The sequence below is a fragment of the Phoca vitulina genome, unplaced genomic scaffold, assembly GCF_004348235.1.
Source record: "Phoca vitulina isolate PV1807 unplaced genomic scaffold, GSC_HSeal_1.0 scaffold60, whole genome shotgun sequence".
NCBI lineage: Eukaryota > Metazoa > Chordata > Mammalia > Carnivora > Phocidae > Phoca > Phoca vitulina.
In genome coordinates, this window is record NW_022589763.1 from 7,458,313 (window position 1) to 7,486,098 (window position 27,786).

Genomic DNA, 27,786 nt, shown 5'->3' on the forward strand with positions numbered 1-27,786 from the left:
TGTTTGATCTTATAAAGAATCTCAGTTTAAATCAATTTCCCTAAAGATGAGTTTATGCACGCTATAAATCACCCGGGCGCTGCAAAACCACTGCCAACACGTGAGAAACGGATTCTGCTCCCCCACCCCCAGCCCATGAAATCGGTCATCATTTTGAGAGCCTGAAAATGCAATCATTGTCAATTTTCTGGTTTCCATGGTTTAGAAAGCCGAGAAGGCAGGGGTTCATTTCTTACTAAATTTGCCCCCTAGGTTGGAGAAGGAAGACACGAACGAAAGGAGAGGACATGACGTATGGTGGTTGCTAGGAAACATGCAACTGAACACAGGCCGCCACTTACTAATGGCCAGAGGGGGTGTGAGCTGTGATAACATCAGCCACCGTAGCTCTGCCTCTCAGCCCAGCAGGGGCCATTGCTGTGGGGAAAATGAAAAGGAAGGCAGCCTTGTTAGGGAAAATGTAAGAAGATCTGGAAAGGGAAATGAAAGCCTGGGGCCCTTCTCCTACTGAGACGGTACTGCGGGCGCCCTGTGGGAAAAGGTATGCTTTGTGTTATTTTCTACTAGTAATGATGGTGGATGGGATTAGGACTGAGCCACACTCTGCTACTTGCTCACCTGGTAGCCCATAGCTCTTCTTTGAAAGAAGACCTGGGTCCTATGAGTTCATTTATAAGGACTCAATGAGGCGACCCACATTCCTGACTTGATCAGCCCCATCAAAAGCAGACAGGGACTTTGGCCCTGAGCTAACCAGCTAACTAGCTCTAAATAGGCATCAAGGAGACATATTTTGTAACTTACATGATCAGCACAGCCCACAGGTCCAGAGTGGAGCCTCTGGGGTCTAGCTATCCTGTGTCCAAATTCTGATCCTTCTGCCTGGTGACCTTGGGCGAGTTATATAAACCCCCTTAAAGCCTCGGAGTCCTCTTTGTGTTGAATAGGGGCATAAAGGATAACCCCGACGCATGCTTGTTTCCAGCCCAGCACCACTTCCCCCTTTTCTCCTGGTAACAGACCCCCCACCCTTGTTATTTTGGGAGAATCCCCAGCCAACACAGGCTCTAGTGGGGGTTACAAAGAATACCAACACCCCCCAAACCCACCTCCACCTCGGCTACAGTAATTGGTCCAACTATTCGGGCAATGACTCAAATACCGGCTGACCAAAATCCTGCCATTGGGATTTTGTTTTTAATTTTATTTTATTATGTTATGTTAGTCACCATTCATTACATCATTAGTTTTTGATGTAGTGTTCCATGATTCATTGTTTGCGTGTAACACCCAGTGCTCCATGCAATACGTGCCCTCCTTAATACCCATCACAGGGCTAACCCATCCCCCCACCCCCCTCCCCTCTAAAACCCTCAGTTTGTTTCTCAGAGTCCATAGTCTCTCATGGTTCGTCTCCCCCTTCGATTTGCCCCCCCTTCATTTTTCCCTTCCTACTATCTTCTTCTTTTTTTTTTTTAACATATAATGTATTATTTGTTTCAGAGGTACCGGTCTGTGATTCATCAGTCTTACACAATTCACAGTGCTCACCATGGCACATACCCTCCCCAGTGTCCATCACCCAGCCACCCCAGCCCTCCCACCCCCACCACTCCAGCAACCCTCAGTTTGTTTCCTGAGATTAAGAATTCCTCATATCAGTGAGGTCATATGATACTTGTCTTTCTCTGATTGACTTATTTCACTTAGCATAATACCCTCTAGTTTGATGGCTGCATAATATTCCATTGTCTATATACACCACATCTTCTTTATCCATTCATCTGTTGACGGACACCTTGGCTCTTTCCATAGTTTGGCTATTGTGGACATTGCTGTTATAAACATTGGGGTGCACGTACCCTTATTTACCCCAGAGATACAAATGTACTGCCATTGGGATTTTAAGCACTAGAACAGGGTATGGGTTCACATATGTTCAGGGCAAGACCCTTTCTTTCCAGTGGTGAAGCTGGCAGGGCTACTGGCGATCACATTTCTATCATGTGGATAAAGCTGGTCTACTGAGGAAGAGAATGCCATTGACCAGCAAAGACATGCAGAGAGGAGACAAAGAAATTCCCCAGATCCTTTGAATGTCTGGCTCTGGCTCCCGAGTTCCCTGAGATGACCCTGGTTCCCACCTTCCAAAACTCTAGGTGACAGTTAGATGAGAAAATGCATGTAAAGCCTTTAGCACCGTGCCTGACACAGAGTAGTTCATAAATATTTATATTATTCTCTTGAGTGGGGAAGAACCATTCCTCCTCTCTCACGCTTGGGTGAAGAAGTTCATTGGAACAGCTGCTTTTCACCCCACTTGTTAAGTGAGCCCCATGGAAGGTGGCCCGTCCTGAATGGAGACAAAGGGACACGACGTGACCGCAGAGCGAGGATCTGCCGTCGCGGCACCGCTGACGGAGGTCACCCCCACCGTACCCCCCGACTCACGGCCCAAGTTGCTGCCACCGTGCAGATGTTCTAGCCTGCGTATGCACTTACTCTCAGAGGCAAAGAATCCCTGGTTTTCACTAAGTTAAATGCAAGCAACAGAATAAAAAGGGCTGGACAGGAGCACTAGAAAGACTAGGTCCTGGCCCTGATTCTGCCTCTTGAAGGTTTAAGGAGAAGCATCACTTTGGCAAAGGGTGGAAATTGAGTTACCCTATGTATTTACAGCGCTATTGAAAAGATCTTCCCTTTTGACAAGTATAAACTCTAGAGAGCTTGAGAATGTAGGGGAGAATCATTACTATTTTCCTAGAGGGCAAGAGAAGAATTGGTGTTGTGATGAAGGCCACTTCCACACATTTTTTAAAAAGTAATCTCTATGCCCAATGTGGGGCTCGAACTCACAACCCTGAGATCAAGAGTCGCATGCTCTGCCAACTGAGCCAGCCAGGCGCCCCCGTAGAGATTACTTTAAAAAAAAAAAGGGCGGGGGGGAGAGTTGAAGCAAAGATTTAGTCCATCAATTAATGTACTGAGCATCTTCTGTGTGTTTACACTGAGGTCAGAGCAAGAAAGCAAAACCGTTGTTCTGGTGTTCACAGTCTGTCACTGATATAGACCCAGAGACAAGGGCCAAGAGAGCAGTGAAAGCCCAGAGGAAGAAGCAATGATTTATGTCTGGGAGGAGGCCACAGAAGGAGACACAAGAGAGATAATATTTGTTCTGAGCTTTTACGCTCACCAGGCAGAGAAGAGCTGGGAGGTGCTCCTGAGCAGAGAGAACGGTCATGGAGTCAGGGTGGCGGGACGGCGCACGTGTGCTTGGGAAGAGCTAAAGACACAATGAGGATGGTGGCTAGAACACAAGATATATTGGTGTAGCAGCCTTAATCTCTTCTGACAGGATCTAGATGTAGCTGAGGGTCATCATGTCCCTAGAAATGTCAGTATGAGTGACCTGACACCCATGGCCATGCCCACCACCAACTTCTAGGATCGTACATATCCAAAGCAAGATTTCTGGAACTGGCCAGCAGGTTACCACTTCCGAGGCTGTTCAGCCTCCTGGACCCAGCACATTTGACCATTGCTGCTTTGATTTTTGCATAAAATTCTGCCCATTTTGTTTCCATTCCAACAAAATCACTCACACGCCTCAACTCACATTCCTGAGTTTAGGACTATTTTCTGAAGGTTTTGGTTGGTCAAACTCCACAGCCTTCTACCATCTTCCTAGCCACACACTCTCTCTACCATTACAGAGTTCTTTGGGAATCCAAATGATTCTTCCTGTATGAGGCAGAGCAATTATCTTCCTCCACTTAGGGGCAAAACCGATTCTTCCACTGGTCTCATGCCCAGGGGTTTAGAAACTGATTCTTGTTGCTCAAATAGGTATTTTGGATTTCACTATCCACCATATGTAGCCTATAAGAAATACTTCTCTAAGAAGTCTGATGCCCGCCACAAAGGTAATAATAAATTTTCTGTTATTCTACAGACAAGTCATCAATTAGGAAAAGAAACTAACGTGAACTGTTCAGGAGGTGGGGGGGAGTGATGGAAAGAAGGGAGAAAGAGCTTGGGTCGCACTGTCAGTGCTACTGATAACCCAGCCAGGCAGATGGAGGGGAGCCATGGAAGGCTCTGGATCTTGCACATTAGGTGCTCAATCTGGGTGTTAGTGGGGTCAGCCTGTGGAAGGGGTGAAGGGTGGATGTGATAGGGGAGAGACTAAAGGACGTGAGTATTCTGAGCTGAGGCCATCATACCAGGTGAGGATGGAGGCGATGAGGATTAACATGCTTGTGAGAGGTAATAAAGTGGCAGCTGGGATATGCGTCCTGGGAGTCAGAGGATTCAGAAACATTCACAGCATGTCAACAGAGAGCAAGTCTTCGAATTTCACAACCCTGTGACCTCATGTCACTGATGTGGAAGTTTTCCTAATTAAGGCAAGGGATGTGGGCAATAAGAAAATAAAATGACAGTTGACGGGTTTTGAAATCCATGTTGAACATTATTTCACATGCCCTAATTTCTTCAGAAGCCTATCTGGCTTGACTATTTGAGAGAGTCACTAAAATTTTCTTTAATGATCTCAATGCATCTTTTAAAAAAACTTTTTTAAGTTAATTTGTTTTAGTAATCTGTATGCCCAACATGGGGCTCAAACTCACGACCCTGAGATCAAGAGTTGCATATTCTTCCGACTGCGCCAGCTGGGCGCCTCTCAGTGAATCTTTGTTTTGGCCTATAATTTATTGCAGATATATCTTACCATTTACCTAATCAATGATCATTTGTGTGTGTTTTAAAATTTTTTCCTCTAGGCCTTAAACTCATTTCTTCATGGAAGGCTCTCTATCTATTAACTTCCTGGTTGTGTGTATCTAGAAGCTACCCATTCAGTGTTTCTTTTGGGCCCCAAAGTTGTGAGAGTTATTTGGCCAGAAGACACGTTTATGCATTTAAGATCTGCACACACCTTCTAAACATTCTTTACATACGACCTATGCTCCTTCAAAACCAAAAACTGTAAACATTAGGCCTGATCTTGCAGAGGAAAGAGGGGGCATTTTTTTAAGTGGTATCAATTCTTTAAGCTTCTGGGATCCATGTAGTGAGCTGGAGACAACAATAGTTCATGCGATTCTAGTGGCCCAAATCATTGGGAACGTACACAATCTTGATGCCCCTGGGACTAATACATTTCTGGTGACAACTGGCTCCAGCTTCTTCCACCGGGTTGGCCTCTCCCCTGCTTGTAGCCCACAGGGCCTCCCTCCAAGCAGTCCTATTGTTCCCTGGCCCCCACGCGTCTAGAAGGCTGTCACTATGCTAAGACACAGAGCCCACAGCAGCAGAGGCAGCAAGGCTGGGGCCTCACTGTCCCAGGTCCAGGTTCAATTTATAGCACTCCCCCCGCCCCCCGGGACAGAGAACAATTACATGTGAAAACGCACCTTTGATTTATTAGGTGCACTTTGCAAAGTCTGGAATGAAACAACAAGCAAGTCGAGATGGTGCAAGTCGATATTGCTAGCGTTGGAGATTTATAGGCTATCCCGGAAAACTCAAAAGGAGGTCGGGGTTCTAAATAAATGCATATTTATAAGGTATTGATGCCTTTACGTTGAGACAACTCTTCTCTTAATTTATATGAATTGACTATAATGTTGGGTAGTTATCACCTGAGTAATTTATTGCCATGAATTAACCCATCCCCCAAAGCTAGTGGGAACTATAATCACTATAATAAAGTGGATGAATGGAAAACAAAGTAGGGTTCGGGGAGATGTAAAACCAGTTTCGAGGTTATCAGTACACGTGTTGGTGGTCATGTAACATATGTGTGATGTTGCCCCAAAGAAGAATGGCCTCGTCCACAGCGTGCAGTAGATGGTGGGTTGTAAGTTAAGTAGGGTCTGAGCCCTGGTACTTTCAGCCTCATGAATTAAATGTGCCAGAGAAACGTGTGACACAACATATCAGTACCACGTGGGCGGGGTTGGGAGGAACACTCAGGTGCTGCCATGAGGCAAGAGAGTCTTTTCTGCTGCTATTGCAAGGGTCCTTTCTTTCTACAGCTCCTCTGTGGTCAGCTCTGGGGTTGTGCATATTTTGCATTTCTGCAGAGCAGATTATTTCTGGAAGGTTCTAAGGCTATCCTTGTGCACAGCCACACTGTATAATGTGGAGTGTTTTGTATCTCTTCACTGCCAAAAATGCCTCTGCTAATAGCCCACAATTTCCCCATCTCTCTTTCAACTTTCTCTGAATTTCCATCACAGGGGTCCCTCCTCAATGTCTGACCAGACCGGAAAGAGCTTTGTCTCTATAGGACACTGATAAATTGCAGACGTTAGGTGGAACAGGAAGGCACAGAGGGTCCAAGCAGAGACGTCGTCGCTAGAAAGGAACGGCCTGCAGAGGAGACCACGACTTCGCTTACTCAAAGTACAGTCCACGGACCAGCAGCGTTGGCATCTGGGAGCTTGGAAGAAATGCAGAATCTCAGGTCCCCCCACCCCAGACCTGCTGAGTCAGAGTCTGCATTTTAACAGGATTATTTGAGTGCATATTACAGTTTGCACCAACCCTGAAGAAAGAAGAGCAGTGTTGTTAGGAGCACGGATGGCCAAACCAAGATGACTGAAAAGATGATTGACGAGAAGCTGGCCGTTTTGCCAAGGACTCTTCTGGAGCAGTGTTTTACTCCTTGATTCCCAAAGCAGGTTGGGCATCTGACTCACTACTTACAAATATATATTTCTAGATCAGACCCCAGAGATTCTGATTCCACTGATCTGAGGAGGGGGCCCAAGAATCTCCATGTTTAGCAAGCACCTGTATGCTTCTTCTGCAGCTGCTTGTTATTTGGATCTCCTTAAGATCACGCTGTCCTGACGAGCTCCCACCTACCACTGGTTTTGTGCTGCCATCATAACTTCATGGCCATCAATGTCAGGATCTGGTCGTGGAGTATCCCAGTATACATTCTCAAATCCATGGCCATCTTCAGACTTACTGCCCACGAAGACTTGAAATTATAGACTTACATTACGTTTGGCATTTCCTCAAAAGTGCCAACAAAAGGAGTATAGCGCAGGGACTAAGACTGTCAATTCCCCAGCCAAACTGCCTACTTCAAATCCTACCAGCCTCTTGCAAACTGTAAGACCTGGGGCCAGTTACCCAGAGTCTCTGTGCCTCAGGTTGGCCCATAGGAGGCAGGATAATCCTAATACCTATGTCAAATAGCTGCCAGGGGATTAAATGAGAAAATCCCAGGCCATGCATCTAGTAGATCGCATTGTCAATCCTCTCCGCAGATAGTCCCTTCACCTAGAAACCTGCAAGAGAGCACATGGAGGTCAACTGCCCAGACCCCATCCTCCTCGGCCTCTTGGCTACCCAATTTCTTTATTCTCTACAGGGAAACTGGCACCCAAGTGGGGACACTGTTCTTGCTAACCTCACCTTTCAGAGTCGAGAGTCGACTATGGTTTTCTCCACTTTCTTTTCAAAAGTAAATTCTGCAAGGACTTCACTCTAACAGGCCCAATCAAAACTCATCTGAACTTCCAATGGTCCTGACCTTCCCTGTTCCGCAAGTCCCTTCTCGTCTGGTGGTCTCTGACCTAGACCCAGCTGGGATGGATCTTCCTCCCCTGTAAGTCTTGTCCCCTTCTGCAGATGACTGCTGGATCTGGCCCCCGTTGCCCCTCTTTGCTCAAATGGCTTTTGCAGTATTAAGCGGTATTAAGGGAAATGGGAATGGGACATGTAGTGGGGAGGGGAGGGTGGAAATAGAAATCTTAAAAGACAGAACAAATGAGTGCTGAGCCCCCTAGCTTTTACACATAACATTCACGGGAGTCTCGAGACTGCAGGATGGTGGCGGTAGTCGGCTAACTGGGAGGGTGAGTGGTAGGCTCTGTGCTGGTTTGGCTGAAAAGGCTGTCTTCCCCAGTAAGCAAATTATTGATTATAAACTGTTATGATTCCTTTGGAGCCATTGTGGCCAACTGTATTATTCCATCTGCCTTAAATGTCTGCTGTGTTCCCATGCCAAAACCCTTATGAAATTTCCACTGGAAAAAAAAAATGAGTAGCAAATTCGGGTCTCAGTGCTCATATATAATTTCAGATTTCATTAATGGTTATTAAATATATGCCCCGAGGAAGGATAAAGTTCCTCGTATGAATGGAAAGAGAATTGAATTTATAAATAAGGTGATTCTGTTTTCAAGGACTATTCATTAGACATATCCAGGACACAGTTAAAAAAAAAAAAAACACTTTTAAATGAAAGGCATTTAAAATCTCACAGGATAAAAATGCACTGTTGGGAAAATATAGCCTTGCTCAAAAAAATTCTAAAAACCCCTAAGTCTGAGACATTTTTCCTGACCTGGAATTTGAAAATGAATTTTGGGGAAAATTTTTAAAAGTTGTAAAAAGGGGTGCCTGGGTGGCTTAGCTGGTTAAGCGTCCGACTCTTGATCTTAGCTCAGGTCTTGATCTCAGGGTCATGAGTTCAAACCCCACATTGGGCTCCATGCTGGGAGTGGAGCCCACTTAAAAGAAAAAGTTATAAAAATACTTTCATATTGTGGTCAAAAGATAGCCACATTTAGAAAATATGGATGTATGTATTGGCAGGTAGAAAACTGGTTGCCAAAAAGAATGTGGAAAATTTTTTTCTTAATCTCTTTTTTTAGAAAAGACTAAAAGAGGCTATTTATGTAACTTTGACTAAGCAAAGCCCTTTGATGTTTTAGGCTACAAAGCCACATAACCTGGACAATATATTCTTAGTAGGAGTTGTCAAAGTCCAAATAAGAAATTCAGATCTTTTTCAGACCTGTTGCAAATCTCCTACAAAGCTGTACAAATGGTATAGTTTTAGCTTAATGAGAGTAAGTAGATGGAGCATGTTTTAAAGAGAGTGAGGTTGCCAAAAGAAGCGAGCAGTTTCTTCCTTTTTTTTCTTTTTTTTTAAATATTATGAGGGCAAGCGAAATATCTGCCTGAGTGCTGAATTCCTAAGGAGAGATATTGTTGAACTCAAGACATTTTTGTATCAAGTGAGCATTCTGACATCTATTTACACTGACTTGTCTTATAAGAAGAGACGAGATAATTTTGTTGTCATCTGCTGGCCTATCTCTGTGACGTGAGCCACCGTTAGAGGTGACATGTACAGAATGTTTTCAGGGGAGTGAGTTCCAATTTCAGCTTTTCTCACTAAGAAATGAACTCGGTGATATTTTTTAGCAAAAAAAAAAAAAAAAGATGTGTACATAAATAACCTTCGGACAAGTAAACTGTTAAAGCAATGAAGACAGGTTTTCTATTTGAATTTTATCTCGGACGACCCCCCAAAATGTAATTTTACCTCTTAAAACAAATAATTCTCAAACAGAGAGGGGCTGAGAAGACTAAAACCTCTCTCCTGCTCTATCTTGTATTCATTTCCTGAGCGAGGTGCGTTGTGTGATGGAACAGAAGTGATTAGCCTGACCTGCGGGAGCAGAAGGCCAGTGTGTACTGACCCTGTAATCTCCACGATCAGTCTCAGATCTAGGGAACATCTCCCTTGGAAAGTTCACATCACTGCAAATGAAAAGTCTCATTATTCAAAAACAGTAATTATTCAGTGGCAGAACACATCGAACGCCATTTTTCTTTTTATTGTTTTCTAGGTATCCTGATTCAAAGAAGTCAGCCCCAGACATATGAAAATGTTGAGTGGAACATTATCCTAAAAATATTTTTTCTTGTAAGTTTCATTCTGGGATATGTGATTTTCTTTTTTTTTTTTAACCAGGCTGTTTGTCATATCAAAAGTATAAGGCCAGAGAACTTGCAGGAAAAGTTTGAAAAAGCCACCTTAAAGTGACATTTATATAAGGGGAAAAGCATGAAAACACTGGTGTGAATCCTGTTCAGCTGGTTAGAAGGTGGACGGTGGTCGAAGTTTGTACCTTGATGATTTAAGCAGAGATGCTTTAGAGAAGTACGCAAAAAGCAATGTGAATCCAAATGCGTCCTCCGTTAGGCTACGAGGCAGCAAAAGGGATTCATGGAGCAGACCGTAGAAAACAAAAATCTGCTGCCCTCCCTGAAACAGTAATGAAAAGTAGACAAAATGAAGAACTCTGAGTCATTTCCACTGTCCAGAGTACAGATTTTTTTGCAAGAGTTGTTAATGGGAGGTAGAGCCAACCTGGCAAGGAGCGTGGAAAGATGAATTTTTAAAACCAACCAAGTAAACATCAAACGATGCTTTCATGGAGCAAGGGGAGTTACCTGTCATTTCACAGCCAGCAGGAGAAAAAGAACAGATTTATCCATTTCTCAGCAAAGACATTTGGTAAAAGGCAGACTCTAGCCTGGCCGAACCAGAGTCTCACCAACCCCCAAGCCGGAGGGCCTTATCGACAGAATAAGATCCCAGGTGGCAGCTGTGGAATTTCAGATGAACTAAGAAATATAAGAGCAAGCCAGCCGCGTTCAGCAGGAAAGAATGTCAGCAATTTACCAGGGGACACCTAGGAGCACCTTGTGAGTGCATCTCGTTAGGGTTTTCAGAGAAACGGAGTTCCAGAAATTTCAGGATGGCAGAGACGGTCCACTGAAGGAGAGAAATCCAAGGAGAAAACTGGGCTGTGACATGGCTTGTTTGATTCTCGGTTGTGAAATGCTTTCCCATGCTTGCATCCCACACACCAAGACTTACCACCAGGAAACGGAAAAAGAAGGTGTACTTTGTGAACAATATTGAATGAATAGAATTTTACACTCTATGACGTGAGTCTGTCACTAATTTTCTTGGTGACATGACACCACCTTAGGAAATGAACAAGGTATCAAGGCAATGACCTCGTTTCGCTATTTATGCATACATGAGAGAAGCAAAAGTAAAAGCATATAGCCAACAACCATTCACCACACAGAAGGTTCCTGTAGTCCATGTAAATTAAGCTCCTTTGGAAGGAAAAGAAAGCCCATGCCATTGATTTATGCAAGTGTTTTCAAACAAGTTTCTCCGATTATCTGATGGTCGAGTGTGATGTAATCATTTACAAGCCAGCAGTGAAATTAAAAAAATCAGGACATTGCATGTTTGGAGCAGAGTAGAGAAATTTCATAAGGAGCTGTTAATTCTGGGAGGAACATTTTGAAGAATATTAAGATTGATCGCATCTAATTAAAATGCTAAATCATATAGTGAACAAAGAAAGACAAGTACAAACATGTAGGGTCTGTGGACTCGTATGGAGCACCTTCGGGAGTCCCCAGTCCAAGTCCCTCCCTTCACAAACAAGGAGCCTGAGATCCCGGACATTCCTACCATGTGAAGTCACACACGCACAAGCTTGGGTCAAGGCTGTGTGTCTGGTCATTTATGCATATATCAGAAGGGGGAGATAGACACACACTCGAACACACAGAGAAAGAAAGGATGTGAAAACAATGCAGCTCCCAGTGGGGGCAACACATGGTCCTCCATGGAGAAAACACACGTTGCACCGAAGAGGAATTCATCACATGTGAAGTCTTGCCTTCCTGTTGTGAGCTGAAAGCTTGGGTGGCAGATATGGGCTTTACGATGGAGGAAAAATAATGAGGGGGCCCAATTCGATTGTAAAGCGTACCAGCAACTTCCCAGGGGACTGGACCTAAATCACAGCGTCAGGTTATCTCTGCATTGTCCTCAGAAACTGGAGGTCTCTCACCCTATTTAAAAACCACTTCCTCCCTGAAGCTACTACCCCTAACCCCACCCCCAGCCCATCCGCCCCAGTGAAAAATCACCTCTTTGCCACGCATACCTGGAGCATTCGGTTTCACTCCTGAGCCCCCCTCCCCCGTTGCCTCCTGCGTGCACCCAGACATCCTAGCACGGTGGTCCTCAAATTTGAGCATGCGTTGGTCTGCATCGCCTGGAGGGCTTAAGACAGGTTGCTGGGTTCTACCTCCAGAGTAAGCCTGGTTAGGGCCCAAGAACGTGCATTTCTGCACGCAGACCACACTGGGATCCAGTACACTGCACTAGCACAGTCGAAGTTGATTGAAATAGGATTACTGAACCGATGGATGAAAATGATGCTCTTTTATCAGACCACATAAAATAGGGTGTGTGTGCATCCAGCACCTGCAGATGAAAGCAGTGACAAAGCCTGAGATCTCTAGCACTGCCATCAGGAAAATATTGACAAGCATCCATTACAAAAATTTTCCAAAGAGGGGTTTCAATGGTCTCCGTATGCAAGATCAATGGGATGGAATGTTAAATAAAATAAAATAAAATAAAAAGCTGTCTCAGTTGAATAAAAGCTAAATGTAATTATTGTAATTGTTGAGGCTCATGCGTGCAGTTCCAAGAAGGGTGGGGAATTTTTATAAGTCAGTTTTGGGGGTTAAGTTAACTCTTTCTGAAACCACCTCATTAGAAAAGAACGTTTTAATTATGGCAACTTTACATCTGAACGCTTCCTCTTTGAAGAAAAGTATTACATAGTTCTTGTTCTTATTATTGGATTTTACTTTTCCGCAGAAAATGAAACTCCATCAAAATGAGGAAATAAATGTTCTGCTCAAGCCTGCTCTCCAAAGCAATGTAGTTATTTGGAAAGCAGTTTTCCTGTTTCGACTAACTCAATGTGTACAAAAAAGAAAAAATAATAATTTTGATATGGATTTGAAGGCAACTCGACACTTTATTTATAACTCTTGGTAATGGTTTTAAACCATATAAATGTGTATCAACTGCTCTCATAATTCATTCTTTATTTTGCATTAAAGGCCAGTTTATCTATTAAGACAAGATTCAAATCTTCTTTGTTCTAAATTCATTTATTTATTCTCTTTATTAACCTTCATCTGAATCTGTAGACCATTGACAAAAAGTTTGGTCAGGTCTCCAAATGGCTCCATGTTCTCTCGAAACGGATCTTTAAAAGTAGTTTTTACTATGTCACTCTCCTCCAAATGTAATTGAATTAGAGTTAACATTTTGTTTCTCAAGCTTGAAGAAAAGCTGCAAAAATTTAAAGAATGCAAAGGACAAATTCTATCTACATAACAAGCAGATGAAGTGAACTCTTTACAATCTGTACACGGCTGATTAATTTTGCACTGGCAGGCAAATTATTACAGATGTTCCCCACACGTAACCTTTCCCGGTTTGCATCTTTTATCCAGTAAAACACTACCATAGAAAATACTCCATTTTCAAGGGGGCCTTGCTCACAGGTATCTACATTATTCTAATTGTGCACTGATGAAGGTGGCTGAAATCATGCCTTTTCTCTAGTAATTTGAGCTTGGAGGTAGGTGAGCAGACGTTCCCCTAGGGCCAGCCTCCGAAAACATTTCTGTTTTGCACCACAGTTCAACGCTGGAAGGAGGTCGAGGGGGGAGGCTGGACTCTTGGCTTGGAGCGAGGGGCTCTAATGATTTTCAGAAGTTTCTCCTGCAGTATGAAGGGGTTGGAAACCCAGACACACTAAATCTGGTTTCTGAGGTGATGTCCGATAAGGAAAGCTTCTGGGCATCTCTGTCCCCTTCGAGGACTCACTGGCCTCTCACCATTCTGGGAAGTGCTCTTCCAAACCAATCTGCTTTCTGAGTCGAATGCTTTGCATCGGGTCCACCAGCAGCCACACCCTGGCAGACCAACGCTCAGTGCACGACCGTGACGGGGGTCCTGGCTAGTCAAGGGCAGGGGAAGGCTTTCTCGGGGGCAGATAAAAGCATAATGTACTGTCTCTTAGAAACCTACGATCTCACCGGTTCCACTGGAAATGCCGCTCAGCCTGCTCTTCGTTTTTCTGCAGGCTTACCTCATGAGGGCCTCCCTCCCTAAAGATAGGAGGTAATATCACCTCCATTCTTCATTCCAAAACTGTAAAATGACTCTTACGTTCTTCACTGTGCCTCAGACAGCAAAGAACATGAAGTAACAACTTACATTTCCTTTTTCTACTGGCCCCATAACATCTCCTACACTGCGTGTGCTTTTGTGGCCGTATTATTTGGGGGGATGCTAATATGAAGTTTTCTTTGTCTTGTCAAAAAATAAAACAAAAAGGAAAACTGCACTCATCTTGAAAAAAAAAACTGCGTTGCCCAAAGCTTCCGTTAATCACTGGGAAAAGTCCATAATCGTCTCGCCTGCTCTGCCAGCAGGAGCAGAATCTACAGAATAGTCACACCAGTCAATACCTCCTGCCTTGAAACTAATTGTCTAAGCTTCACTATCGCTTTTCTTTTCTATTAATGACTGTATAAGCACCTGAGAACAGCAGGACATTATCACACAGCTGTAATCAACCGCTATCTCTTACTTAGAGCAACTGACAGTAAGGAAATTGTTCCTTTTACCAAAATGCAGTGTAGCACTTCTTTTTTTTTTTAATGATGCATTTGTTTATTTTTTAGACAGAGAGAGAGAGTGAGCGAGCACAGGGGGAGGGGAGGAGGCGGAGGGAGAGGGAGAGAATCCCCAGCAGACTGCGCGGACCCTACAGCTAGAGGTGGGGCTCGATCCCACAACCCGAGACCACAACCCGAGACCACAACTGGAGAAAATCAAGAGTCTGACGCTCAACCGACTGAGCCACCCAGGTGCCCCCAAAATGTAGACTAGTACTTTTAAGTGAATTGTTACAAGAGTCTAATTATGTGAAACCTCGTTCAGTTCCTTTATTGCTAACACACACACACACACACACCCCTGTGCACTTCTGAATCTTCTCTAGGTGAAGAAGATGCTGCTTTCTTTAACTGGCAAAGACTTCCTTATTTAATCAAGATAATGTACTCCACCAGGCACCAACAGCACCTTGTTCTCTCATCAAGGACACCAAAGGGCTGGCTACTCTTGGGGCAGAGTTTAGAATAAAACAGAACTCAGGTGGTTGAAAAGGGTCCAAGGAACTCTGTGAGGTTGTGTGTCTGGGATCCTCCATGTGGACCTCAGATGTTGCTCTCATGAACTCTTAGTAGAGAACAATAGTTGGCCGCCTCCTTGGTTATAGGGTAATTACAATGGAAAATAAGCATTAACTCTGGACCTGCCTTTCAGATAATTCAAACTTCTAGCATGTAGAATAAAGTCCTCTTAATTTTAATCAGTCTATGAGGGGAAGATTGGCTCCTTGGCTCCAGCCCTTTGCCATGGTACACTGTGGGCAGGGTGCGCTTCTCTGCCTCTTGACTTGGCTACATGACTTGTTTTGGCCCATGGAGTGAGGCAGGAGTGACAGTGTGCCGGTCTCAAGCCCAGGATTCAAGGGGCCTTGTGTGTTTCCACTTGCTCCCTGGAACTCTGCTTCTGCCATGAGAATGAGAAGCCTGGGCTTGCCTGCTGGTCCCTGAGAAGGATGAGAGGCACTTGCAGCAGAGCCCTCCCCAAGCCAAGACCAGATAAGCCAACACCCAGCTGATCAGCGGACTTGGGAGACATAATAAATCATAATCGTTCTGAGCCACTACGTATGGGGGTGTTTCGTTATGTGGCATTACCTAACTGATGCATCATTAAATCACTATCAGGCAGGTTTGGTTTATAGGACTGAATGGTAGGGGTCCAGCTGATTAACTTATTTTTTAATGTGATATAACAAAATAATGTTACTCAATATCATTTTAAGAGAATCCTAATAGAAACAGATTGGCTTTTGCATCAGATGGCTCTAAATTCATATAGAGGGGAAGTTCCCTAGTCTTCCAGAGCCTCAACTTATGCATCTGTAAAACCAGAATTACCACAGTTACCTTGAAGAGTATGAATTAATGGATAAAATATGTCATTTACCCAGCATAGGGCAGAACAATAAATGTTAGCATTATTTTTATTTAATACAATGTGCAAGAGAAAGTCTATTTATACTTGAGTCATTATTTGTATTCCATGATTTTTTTTCTTCTTCTTTTAATTCTTTGCTCATTTTCCTCTGGTTTCACTTATATAACTCCTATCTTTTCCTTGCCTTAGGTCTTTTGAAAAATCCAACTATAAAGTCTGCCATTCTTTTTGCCCAGTGCCCAGAGGGGATGATTTACCAAAAGTGGTAAGTCCCACTGAGCTATTTATATTGCTCTGGACACAAGTTTCATGTTTAGGACAAATTTTCAAACATAAAGTTCTTTTGAAAGAAAATCAAGCACAGCAGATCATTAAATGTCTTTCTTTAAAAGTGAGTGTTCTTTGCTCTCTCCTGTCTTCTATAGACTTCTTCGATTAAGTATTGGATGTAACTGGGATGTTTTCTAATTAGACCCATGACCCAGTGTGTATACAGCGATGTCAAAAACACAATGCTTGCCTTCCTTTCTGTTGCAGCTACAGAAGTGATCATCGTTTGGAAGGGACTGTCAAATGATTTTGCCAGGTTGATCAACCTTTCTCTGAAAAGGGCCAGATAGTACGCATTTTCGTATTTTCAGCCGTGGGGGCCATATGGTCTCTGTTGTGACCAGTGCACTCTGCAATGGTAGCATGAAAGCAACCATATACAATATGTAAACAGATAGGTGCAGCTGTGTTCTAATGAAACTTTGTGTACGAAAACAGGTGGGCCATAGTTTGCAGACAGCTCCTCTAAACAATAAACTCTAAGACCAGAGTCATGGTGATATTAATGCAAAATTAGCCACACTGAAGCTCAAATACGTTCTTTAATCTAAAATCCACACCGTATGTAAGTATCTTTTGCTTTTAAATATTAGAACATTTTCTAAGGTTCTATGTAGGACAATCATAAGGTTGGGGTTTATTCATTTAGTCGTTTATTGTTTATTTACTCTATCCTCATGGCCCAAAGTTTCCCAACATATGCGGGACAGAATTTCTTAGGACAAATCCTGCCAGCAGGCTGATTTAATTCAATTTCTATCTAATTATTCTGTTTAGGACATTTATTCTGTTATTTCCACATATATCAACATTGGGTCTGTGTAGCACAAATGTAGTACTATTTTCCAACTATTTGCATGTTGCTCAATCCTATTTTGATGGTGACCATATTGGACAATACATTTTTGGTTTGTTTTCCCAATAAGGGTCAACAGAAATATCAAAGGAAATACATATTTTCCCCAAGGACTTTCGTGTGGAATCTCTCCTTGGCTTCTAAAAGCTCCTCATTACCTGGTACCCTTACTGCCATTTCTATTGCGCCCCTCCTCATATTGACAGGACCTCACCCAAATCCCAAAATCACTGTAGCTCACCCTTGGGAAGACTGGCTAATGAACACACTCAGCCCAGGAGAAATGTGTTAGAGGAGCCACACACGTCCACGGAGTTCGCACGAACCCAGCCACCCTGACCCGCTAAGGCGGCATTCGTGCGCAAGCCAAGCTCGGTGTGCAGAAGCTGGTGAAGGGTTCCTGGAGACCTCCACCGTAACTTCGAGCCTGCGGCAGAGCGGACTAGCTCAAGGTGAAGTTCTTCTAGCTTTCCATCTTTAAAAACGTTCCATTTACCAAGTTGGGTTTCCGCAATCTCACTGTGTGACATTTATTTTATCGGGCGATTTAATCTGTCCTTAATTTCCAAGTGTGGTATTCTGAGATAAAGCTAGACTGCGCAATATATCCCTCTCGTGAGGCAAGATGCATGTTCCTCTTGTCCTCAAGAAGAAATGATTTATCATGGAGCATGTGACAGATCAAGCCCCAGGCTTCCCTTTCATCTCTCAGCCTGTCTGTATTCCCAAGTTTTTAAGACTCTGTATTTTCTTTCGCTGCCCAGATTTTGATTGTTTTTGGTTTCAAACACTTATAACCAAAAATGTTGCCAATGGGGGCTTAAAAAAAATTCTAGTTCGTCATTGTTCATGTAAAGAAAGATAGAGTCAGGAAATTCATGTGAAACCGGAGTCCTGGTTAGGACAATGAGGATGTGTAGAAACAGCAGTGTTTTTAAAAGCTCACTTCCTGATGCCATATGAAAATAAACGGATGTTTTTAATAGCACAATTTATGTAACAATTGTTAATACAAAGCTAAAAGCTGACACAGAGCTCTTTTATCTAGGAAGGGTACTGTCTAATGTCATGGAGGCTGAAAGATAAAGACAAAAACAATTCAAAAACCAAAGAACAGGTTCAATTCCTCAAAGCAGAGCATCCTGCCTTAGGGTCCAAGTAGGGCACATATGCTCAAATGCCCAAGGGGAGACGGGCGGGGTGGGGGGCAGACCCGAAGGCACTGAGGGGTTGTAAGACAAAGAACAACACGATCATGCCACAGATGTTTCTATCGTTCTGCGTCTGTTTTCGGTGGACACTTGGTTGCCCCGAGCTAGTGGTTCTCAAAGTGTGTGCAGCGAGGTAGAGGGGTGATTTTGCTCACCAGAGGACATTTGATGACATCTAGAGACATTTTTAGTTGTCACAACTTGGGGGCGGGGCATGCTCCTGGCATCTAGTGGAGAGAGGATGTGTAGAAGGCTGCTGCACATCCCCAGTACAAGGGGCAGCCCCACAGAATTATCTGGTCCTCAATACCAGCAGTGCTGAGGCTGAGAAACCCTGTCTGGCCTGGGAGGGGGTTTGGGAGGGGTGTCTGTGGTGAACTGTAGAGCACCAGCTCTCTCTAGGGGCAGCAGTTCGGAGGTTCCGGCTGATGTGAACATGTGGGAACCTTCCATGTAGGAACAGAACCGAACAAAGGATTGAGACTTACCCAGGATATGATGGAATGGCTTCAAGTTATCTTTAGAGCCAGATGAGAAGAATTAAAATATCTTTAGAGTTTTTGCCAGAAAGACAGCACAAAGAAAGCCAACTTCTTTCAACCCAAATCAGATTAAAGAATTGAGTAAAGAAATGGATTTAGAGTCACATGTTCACATGGTGATTCTAAAAAACGGATATCCTTTGAGGCTCAGAGCATACACCCTGGATGATAGCAGCCTCCATGTTCCACATCCTGGGTCAAATCTCTACCCCATAAGCCACCATGTTAGCATTCCCCATCAACCCAATGGAAACTCAATTGAGTTAATAAGTGAATTTTATAGGGTTAGTTCTTTTCTTTTAAATTTAGAAAAACAGTAAATGTAGTGACGATCTGGGCATGCAGTTGAAAACACTTTCAATGTTTAAGAGTATTTTGGCCTATTAGCAAATGGACATATTCACCTAGTCAGTAAATATTTGTCAAATGATTAAATGTATTAGCCTTTGATTCCAATTTTAAATGAGAGACTGATTTTAGACTTGCGATTATAAATTGAAAAGTATAACAGAATTTAAGTGGTAAACAACATTGACTCTTCAGGTGAACTTCATTCTCTAAATAAGTATGGATATTCTAAATATTTAATAAACTTAATATTGAAAAGTTTTAGTGGCAATAAGTTGAAATATTTGTTTAAATAGTAATAAACTTAAATATACACATTTGTGAATGCACGTATTAGATTTATAAAAGTTGTTTAAGTTTTTAAAAAGGTTTTGCCTGTTAGGGTTGTAAGTTTGCCAGTTAGACAGATACTTGAATGGTTAAACCGAAAACAGAATATATTAACTTTATAAATGTAGATTAAAATATATAAAGAATTTTAGCTAATTAAGTTTAGAAATGAGAGCAATTGTTTGAGTTTAGATTGCTCGACTTAAATTGATTCAACACTAATCAAAACCCTCTGTGAAACTATTTGTTCTTATTATATACAAAAAAAGTTCCTAGAATTATAAGCCGAAAAATAAGATTTGTAAGTTGAACTTAAAAGCTTGAGGAATATTTTGATTTTTGTAACTTCAATAAGTTAATATAACTTTAAAGCCTACATAACTGTAAATAGCCCTTTCTACACAGAAAGAAAGAAAGAAAGAAAAAGAAAGAAAAGAAAAGAAAATGCCAGCCTTAAACATTTAAAGAATCAGTAATAACCAAACTTGCCTTTTAGCAATCAAGAAATGATGTTCCCACTGATCAGAGGGGATGTGTTAGAAAGGCACATCACTTTCCAGGTTTCAAAGCTGCAGGATGTCTGGAGCCAACTCTGTGTGCCCCAGTTGCCTCCAGGAAACCAAAAAGGATTTTGTGGCCCCGGGCAGATAAGACAATGGTGCTGCCTATAGTCCCTCCCGGGACTGTTAAATAGAATATAAGAATGTTAGTTCTGGAAAGACCCTTAGAGATCATGGGCCTCACTTCCCCCCAGGGGTGAAATGGCCAGGACGAGTCCTCTGGAGCAGGGCCAAACTTCCGTCCAGGGCACCAACCTTAGAGGACGTTCCCAACAGGGTTACTCATACTTTCTCCCAACTCTGTTAATTTGTTAGAGTTCATTCTGCAAGATTTGCCAATTTTTAGATAGCAATGGCTACAAACCTCAATGAGTTCCTTTTCTGTGTCAGCAGATGAGTAACGGGGTGCCATGAAACATAGTATATGGAGACAAATAATTTCTGAGAGCTGCCAGACAGTGATACGTGTGTGGGGGTGGGGCTGGGAGGGTTGCATGCGTTTTCGTGCAGGAGAGGGAAGTGAAGGCTGCCATCTACTTTTCCCTCTGATTTTCTATCATTTTCAAAAAGTTGAAGATGATACCAAGCCTGTGCTCTCTAATATCGTGACATGCCTTTGTAAAAGAGGCATATTATTTTATTTTCCCTTTTATCCTGCTCTGATTGCAGAAAATGTATCCAAATGACCTATGATGATACTTTATAATAGCTAGAATTGGTATTTAGGCTGACCTTATGACAGGCTAATAAGCTGAAAATAAAAGCAAAATCCTCTTTATCCTACTTCCTTTGAAAAAAACAGAAAACAAAACCAGGAGGCTCTCCTTAGCACCAAACCAAATAGCGCCATCTGCTGGCTGTTTGCTAATAGGTGTTACCTAATCAGGGCCACCAAACAAAGGTAATTGATAGGAGAAAAGGGAGAAGCAGGCTCCCTCCTCACTCTTGCCTCCGTGCCCTGGGACTCCCTGTCACACGCCCTCTGAAACACAAAGATGACAAGGCTTCCTTCTAAGATAAAACATTTGCATTTCCCCGGGGACCCACTTTTTTCCCTTTCTTTTAAAGAAGCCCACAAGAACTGAAAATACCTTGGATTCAGCTTGGCCGTCAACAAATCCATTTCTTAGCAAACAAAGATTACCTTTAACTCCCTCATTTTCTTTTTCTACTCCTGTTCTTTTCAATAAAGAGATTAGCTACAAGCTTGCCAACCAATCCACGCAAATACATGGAGACTTTGAATCTTTAGCCCAAGCTCCACCAGGACAGACAGAAGGAAGCAAAGATAATTGAGTTACAAGTACTCTAGCATGAAGCCTGCTGTTTGTTTCTACTCACTGGCTTCAAGTTTCAATTCATTATAGCATCAGGGCAAACCGATTTTTGTGTAAACTCTTAGCTGAGATGATACAGCTGGGCTTTTGACTGTCTTGCCATTTCCATAGATGAGTTGGCATGAGAAATATTTATATTTTAATCAAATACAAATACACACGAAACTGTCTTCTGAGGAGTTTCTTTTCCCGTGTAACAAAGTGAGATGAGGGAAAACACTGAACTGACTAATCAGATTCACCACTCCAAAGACGCTCAAATGTCATCACTATGGTAACACGGCAGACAGGGTCTACCCTGGTCTCTTCCCTCGGATTGGAAATTGTGCACATTGCCCTTGCTAATGAATTAACATGGCAGACACACTGAAAACAGTGAGTTTTGGCTATGAGGAAGGGTCTTAAGACTGTTTCCCTTCGTGAAACGCTCTATCCTATTTTTAGTTGTCTTTCTCCAAATTTAATTAGCCTCTGAGGACCTGCTTTGCACAGAGGATTTGCTCACTTGCTGGCTCACTCTGTGCTTTCCAGGGGATTCCATGTTGTTGAGCTCTTTGTTCTGGGGAAAGACAGCGAACACTTCTACTTTGGCCGCGACTGGGCAAATCGCAGGTGATATAATGCAAAAGGTGAGTCTAGTGTATACACCAGGGGATTAATTTCAACTTATTAAGAAGGTAGGCAAAAGATTCTCTTTTCATTAGAAGATCACTTATTGAAAATCTGCATAAGTCTCTGACTGAACTCTTCCAAGGCCAGTGTTTACATAGGCAAGCGATTCGTTTCAGAACTCAGGAGAAATGTTCCCTTCAATCAATGATGTGCCTGCTATTGGTGTTCTTTACGAGAGAAGATTAATTTGAACAGTTAGTCCAAATCCTTCATCTTACCATAATTAACCATTTCTTTTGATCTATTCTTAAACTTGTCAAAAATGGCTCAAAACTATCTTCCTCAAGATTTTTACACCTTATAAACTGAAATTAGGATCTCACCTAGCTTTCACACAAGGAGGCCAATTTGCCAAAAGCTAATTTTCCCAGAAGCCAAATACACCAACTATACTTACTGCAGGTTTAATTACTTTAATAGTTTTAAGTGGAATGTTGGATTTTAGTGACCGATACCTATTTTTGGACAGTTAAATAAACTACGGGTAGGATAAGAATTCTAAAAATGCCAAAAATCTCGCAAAAGAGAAGTAAATGTAAGCTTCCCATATGGAAAACTATTTTTAATTAAAAAATTGGCATTTTCTATGTAATAGGACTGTTTCAGCTACTTCTGATTCAGTCTGGATGCTTTTAAATGACACTTCCTGTTTTTTTTTTCTCATTTAAATCTTCTATCTAATTTTGTAATGGACTATCAGTCTTTTCCTACTATCGCTAGCAATTCACAACATTTAAAAATTTAATAGAAATTAAATTAAACTAAATTCAACTTTAAATAAGTACAAGTAAAATTTTAAATACAAATTAAAAAACAGACCAGATAAGTTGACATTTAAAATTAAGAATTAAGTTAAAATTTAATTCAAAGTACTGAAATTTAAATCCAAAAGCAAACATTCATAAATTGCCAAGGCAATTCCATCTTATGGTTTGATTATATCTAGAGCAATATATCTATATCCATATATCTATATATTTTAAATAGTTGAGACTTACTGAAAGACTTGAGAGGTAAGATCATATAAAGGAGTAGAAAAAGAGTATGGTAGCCCAGAAGGGACATATGAAGAGTTCACTGAATGGTAGCTAAATTTTGAAATACATTAACTCTAAGTATATAATTGGACATGAAGGATTACAAAAATAAATTGGTTAAAACAACTAAAATTTCTGAAAGATGACTGCAAAACCAAAGTACATTAAAAAGTAACTTAAACTGAAAAGCAGTCAATTCTGATATTTTGACTAAATAATGAAATAATCCATTTCTAAATATATTTAATATGCTTTATCAATTATTAATTTGATTGTATAGAAAAGGTGCATGTAACCCATAATCAGATACTAAGGTGGAAGAGTTCTGTTAAAGCTATTTACTGAGATTAAGAATTCCTCATATCAGTGAGATCATATGATACATGCTACATCAAAAACTAATGATGTAATGTATGGTGATTAACATAACATAATAAAATTTAAAAAAAAGCAAAAAAAAAAGAATGTAGCTTGACAATATATCTCAGGGGCAAAAATAAATAAATAAATAAATAAATAAATAAATAAATAAATACATCTTTTAAAAAAGGGAAAAAAAAGCTATTTAAAGCTCTCCTTGGAATGCTCTAATGCCATTTTTTAAATAAATCAGAAAATTTATGCATTAGCTTTTGGTAAGTTGACTGAGAGCCATCATGTGTGTGCGTGTGCGCATATGTGTGTGTACATGTGTGTGTGTGTGTTTTAAACCTAGCTATTTTATACCTCTCCTCTCTTAATCATTGCGTTGTGACCAGTGGAGAGAAAAGTAGGTCTAATGATTTGTTCACTTTAGATGCTATGATTCTATTGACGCAGCCTCAGAATATGTGATTTGGTCCCTGAGTCATGCTGTGCCTCATATTCGAGCTTTTAGTCAACTGATACTGCCAAGTATTTTTTTGCCAGAACTGATGTAAATCAAAATCTCCCTGATTCTGCTGTTGTGCAGTTGAGCTTTTTTGAACTTAAGTGCTAGATTTTTCTTTCCTGGTTACGTTTTGTCTTGTTTAACAGACTATGTTGTATTGTTTGTTGTGTAATAGTTAAATCTGCTCAGCTTTATTGGAAACCTCTTGTCATATCAAGGATATAGCTTCTCGAAAACAATGGATCGTGGATCACCACATCAAAAACTAATGATGTATTGTATGGTGACTAACATAACATAATAAAATTAAAAAAAAAAAAGGATATAGCTTCTCCCCCCCCACCCCCATAATTCTTTGCTCCATTCTGGCACAAGGTAGGCTACGTAACAAATCCCTCACTGAGGAATGGTATATATTTGCTGAAATATACTTGTCCTGTCCCCAGTGCAAATACCTCCAATATCTTCCAAGATTCTGTTCACCCAACCCTTTAAAATTAATATTTTCATTTCTTCTGTCCTCACTTACTTGAAGTCGAATTACTAAAATGCAACAAACTGCACTTACAAATGACATTTTAGTAAAAACTTAATTAATCAACAGATCATGCCAAATTAATTAAAACTGAGATGAAAACAATCTGATAAAATCATTAATCTTCCTGAAAGTGTTTAATTAAAACATAAAGTATATCTTCATTAACATGACTTCATTAACTAACAATATCTTTGTTACAGTGATATCTATATAATCAACTCTAAGTTTTAGGCATCTATCTAAAACAACAGAAAGAGGGACGCCTGGGTGGCTCAGTTGGTTGAGCGTCTGTCTTCGGCTCAGGTCATGATCCCAGGGTCCTGGGATCGAGTCCAGCATCAGGCTCCCTGCTCAGCGGGTGGCCTGCTTCCCCTCTCCCTCTGCCTGCAGCTCCCCCTGCTTGTGCTCTCTCTGTCAAATAAATAAAATCTTTTAAAAAAATAAAATAACAGAAAGAAAGTTAAAATTACTTATATTGTGGTGGGGATTTGGATGTATTTCAATAGTGCATACATCCAACATTCTGAGAACTCACCATAACTCAAAAGATAATAATAATCAAACAATAAAGAGAAGAGAGCCTCCACTTCAGAACCTCAACAATAAAGAGGATAAACACTCTCTTTTGAATAAGAGAAGAAATGGAAAGTTTTAAGTGACCTTCCCCATACCAAACTCAGAATTCTAAAGGACACCAAGACATTATGGATTTATTGGTGATTTCTTCTGAGTCTCTCATGTCAGCAATCTTTTTTGGAGATAATTATGGCCTCAATTCTAAAACCTGATAAACCTTACAAAACATTTTATTATTTATTTATTTTTTAAGATTTTATTTATTTATTTAATTGACAGAGAGAGACATTGAGAGAGGGAACACAAGCAGGGGTGAGTGGGAGAGGGAGAAACAGGCTTCCCCCTGAGCAGGCCGCTCGATCCCAGGACCCTGAGATCATGACCTGAGCCGAAGGCAGCTGCTTAACCAACTGAGCCACCCAGGTGCCCCACAAAACATTTTAGTAATAAATAGAATCTAGTGATTTTTTTTTTTTTTAATCCCAAATCCGGGATGATTTATTTCAGAAATATTAAGATCGTTCAATAAATAGAAATCTATTAATGCAGCATTCTATACTCTAATAAGAAAGATCATATGAACATTTCAAGATATAACAAAAGATAGTTGATAAAAATGAATGCATACTTTCTTAAAGGATTAAATAAGAATAGAAATAGTGCCCCTTAATGTGTCATTGTAGACCCATCTTACACTGAAATCCAATAGGAACATTCTAGCATGTTGCTGTTCAGTAGAACTTTCCACGAGGACACAAATGTTCTCAATTTGTGCTGTCCCATTTAGTAGCCCCTAGCCACAAGTGGCTACTGAGCACTTGACATGTGGCTGTTGTGACTGCAGAACTGAATTTTTTTTTTTTTTTTTAAAGATTTTATTTATTTATTTGACAGAGAGACACACAGCGAGAGAGGGAACACAAGCAGGGGGAAGGTCAGAGGGAGAAGCAGGCTTCCCGCTGAGCAGGGAGCCCGATGCGGGGCTCGATCCCAGGACCCTGGGACCAAGACCTGAGCCGAGGGCAGACGCTTAACGACTGAGCCACCCAGGCGCCCCATGCAGAACTGAATTTTAAATTTTATTTAATTTTTATTCATTTAAATTAAAAAAGCCACATGTGGCTAATGGCCATTATAAAGCACAGTACAGCCCTAGAGGGCGTTTCTTTCTTCCTTCCTTCCTTCCTTTTCTTTCTTTCTTTTTCTTTTTCTTTCTTTCTTTTTCTTTCTTTCTCTTTCTTTCTTTCTTTCTTTTCTTTCTTTCTCTTTCTTTCTTTCCTTCCTTCCTTCCTTCTTTCATTTTTTTATTTATTTAGTTGAGAGAGAGAGAGAGAGAGAGCACGAGAGTAGGGTGAGGGGCAGAGGGAGAAGTAGACTCCCCACTGAGCAGGGAGCCTGATACCGGGACTCCAGGATCATGACCTGAGCCAAAGGCAGACGCTCAACCGACTGAGCCACCCAGGCGCCCCAAAAGGAGTTACCTTTAAAAAATAGTCTTAATTAGGATTGCGTAAAGGGAAGAGAAAAAAAGTAACTTTACAAGAGTCAACTGGCATGAATGCCCAAAAGCAATATTGACATTTTGAAACCAGTGAAAAAGTAATGCCATTCACAGTTGGAACCAGAAAAAATAAAAACCATCTCTAGCTATTAGATTACATGAAAATAATACAATAGGGCTTATCTAGGAAATGACAGCCAATCGAAGAATATCAGACACATACCTTGGGAGGCTTTTCTTCCAGCTTCTCAAACTAATACTTATCTTGCATGCCACAGAAGGAAGAAGCTAACATGAAGCTATGCAAACCCCATGCTAGATGTTTTTGCTCTCAGCGCATTGTAGCAGAATGACTGGATTAATGAGTCACTTTCCACCCCATTTTTACAAGTAAGGAAACTGAGGCACGAGGAGGTTAAGTAAAACTGCCCAAGACACAGAGCTAATAAATGGCCACCTTGGGTCCTCGCTCTGCAAAGCCAGTACCCACAGCATTAAAGCATCTGTCTGTTTATTCCCTGTTGCATCCATTTTCCCTCCACACCTCTCCTCTTTATTTCAGGTATCTGCACATCTGATTTAAAACCCCTCATCTGAGATCACAGAAGGCCTGAAGGTATAAAGCCACAAGAAACTCCTGACAATTGTTGCAAATATTAGTTGAAGAGTTTAGAGTTGACGCAAGATATAAGCAGGCCTGGCTCACACACAGGCCCATGGTCGATGTTTAAGTTGGTTGTTTGGAACACGGAGCACACATTCCATGGGACACAAATAATATTAAAGACACAGAACTCCAGGAGTGATGATTAAGGTACATGCTGGAATCTACACATCTACATGAGCGTTGGTCCTTAGGAAGAGCCATCTTGGAAGCTCACACGTAAATTCTCATTGAGTTAACCTTGTTCAAGAATATACAATGGAATATTACTCAGCCATCAGAAAGGATGAATACCCAACTTTTACATCAACATGGATGGGACTGGAGGAGATTATGCTAAGTGAAATAAGTCAAGCAGATAAAGTCAATTATCATATGGTTTCACTTATTTGTGGAACATAAGGAATAGCATGGAGGACATTAGGAGAAGGAAGGGAAAAATGAAGAGGGGGAAATCAGAGGGGGAGATGAACCATGAGAGACTATGGACTCTGAGAAACAAACTAAGGGTTCTAGAGGGGAGGGGGGTGGGGGGATGGGTTAGCCCGGTGATGGGTATTAAGGAGGGCATGTATTGCATGGAGCACTGGGTGTTATACAAAAACAATGGATCGTGGATCACTACATCAAAAACTAAT

General features: G+C 41.5%; 1 protein-coding gene and 1 long non-coding RNA gene across 5 annotated transcripts in view; one reads left to right on the forward strand and one right to left on the reverse strand.

Moving 5' to 3' along the window:
* The window catches only part of MID1 (midline 1), a 585,480-nt gene that overhangs the window by 254,424 nt on the left and 303,270 nt on the right, over nt 1–27,786 (reverse strand). The gene's annotated exons all lie outside the window — the stretch shown is intronic.
* On the forward strand, nt 333–27,459 carry LOC116623717. Of its 4 annotated transcripts, none has more exons than XR_004297749.1 (7): nt 333–541; nt 6,246–7,627; nt 9,663–9,739; nt 15,965–16,040; nt 16,313–17,413; nt 21,821–21,918; nt 27,047–27,459. It is a non-coding gene; the product is annotated as an uncharacterized LOC116623717 (long non-coding RNA). The 4 variants fall into 4 exon arrangements; XR_004297750.1 differs by having other exon boundaries at nt 17,168–17,413; XR_004297748.1 differs by having other exon boundaries at nt 15,965–17,413.